The sequence below is a fragment of the Phalaenopsis equestris genome, unplaced genomic scaffold (genome assembly GCF_001263595.1).
Source record: "Phalaenopsis equestris unplaced genomic scaffold, ASM126359v1 Scaffold000422, whole genome shotgun sequence".
Classification (NCBI taxonomy): domain Eukaryota; kingdom Viridiplantae; phylum Streptophyta; class Magnoliopsida; order Asparagales; family Orchidaceae; genus Phalaenopsis; species Phalaenopsis equestris.
In genome coordinates, this window is record NW_018164863.1 from 688318 (window position 1) to 690253 (window position 1936).

Sequence of the window (1936 nt, forward strand, 5' to 3'; positions counted from 1 at the left end):
TATATATATATATATAAATCGACATGTTGGTTAAGAGAGTAAATTTATAATAATAAGCATACATATAGGATCAGATTCTCAATTATAGCTATTATTTACTGAGCATGAGTCTTACCCTTTCTTAAAATAATGCACATATGTAAAACAATGGTGAGCAATAATAGATCAAAATTTATTATTATTTTTAATATAAAAAAGGAGAAAATAATAGATTTTTGCTTGCATGATATTACATAAAGGCATTAGGGGCATGTGCCTTCTGTCCTAATCCACTAAGTATACACATTCATTTATTTATTTTATAAGAACCCTACTAACTCACAAAAATAGCCCACCCTCATACTTTTGTACTACACACAATCTCACCATCTCGAGAAATTTTTCCATACGTTGTCCGCACTGCGATGCCCCGAATATCTTTGTTGCTTTGTCTCATGCCAACAAAAACATAACCATTCCTTCTATTTCTTAGATGTAGACCAAGCTTTTCAGGCTAGCCCGTCCTGCACACACATGCTCGGCTGTACAGCCAAGCTCCCTTCCTCCCTGTATAATAATATAAGAGTAGAATCTATTCTAGTTGTACTATAGTATAATAATAAGATTATAATGGAGATGTAACCTATTCAAATCTATTCTAGTTGTACTACTCCAACGGATATATATTTTTGGAAGCTATGATTAGAATTGGGAACATATGGTTTCTAAAATTGTCAAAGTTTGGCCTTAGCCATGGATGCAAAATGTAAGGAGTATTTTTGAAACCATCTTTGGGAACCCCTATTAAGAAAAATCATATCTCCGCTCCTGATGAAAATATTTGTTTTCATTAATGCATGATTTAGAAATATAAAGTGATTAAACATGAAATAATAATTTAACGTTTTATTTAAAATATTTTATATTGTTTCAGTCCTTGTATCTCTATTCATTCATATTTTTTCCCACTGATTTTTATCTTTACTTTCACCTATGCCTCCAAATATTTATATTGATTCAAGTGTATCAATTAGGCATATAGATGTATAAGTTCTTATAAGTTAACTTGAATGTACATAAAATACAACCATCTAATCACATGTATGTTTTCCCCTTTTTTATACATATATTTTATAAAAATAAATATAGAAATATCAATAGTTTCAATGCTGATAAACATCATTAAATATTTTGTAGAATTTTGTACAAATTAGTATTGATACGTCCTAAAAAAATATTTTAATCATTTATGAATGAGTTCAACTGATAAACGTTTCATATTCAAATTCAAGATTATCTAGTTCTGATTACAAGGAGCTTATAGTTAAATCGACCATCTCAACAAGACTAGCCCAATGAAGCTACAATTGATTTGATCCGAGTCAAATCAAGCCTAAATCAAACCTCTTAAGTATAACTAAAGGCTTGAGATGGGTAATTAAATGGTCAAATGAATTTCAAATTTGACAAGGTTATAATCAAATCTAGCGTCCCATCAAGCTAAATCCAACAAGTCTAATAGCACTCGATTATGATATCATTAAGACACTTGAACGCTTATAGAATACCATCCGATCAAAGGGATAATTTTAGGCTGTCTAAAGAAGTGATCCAGATGCATACAATATTTTACAGAGGATGTTACTCATAAAATCCATGAATAGACCCTCACACTCTTCATGAAAGGGGACTTAGGACTTGAATTTGGAAGATAAAGCTGAAGGAGCTCCAAGCTCTTAAGGGTTCTTGAGCTCTACCACTGTCAGGCCATCACTAACTAACTGACTCCACTACAGGACTACCATTGTTGCTACCCAATCCCCTCTGTCGAGCTATCGCAGGACCACCACTGATTGACATTACAGTCGAGCAACCGCCATCACTAGACTACCATTGCTCATCCATAGTAGTCTGACTGGCGCCAACATCGGACCGCCGCCACCACCACCTAAAAATG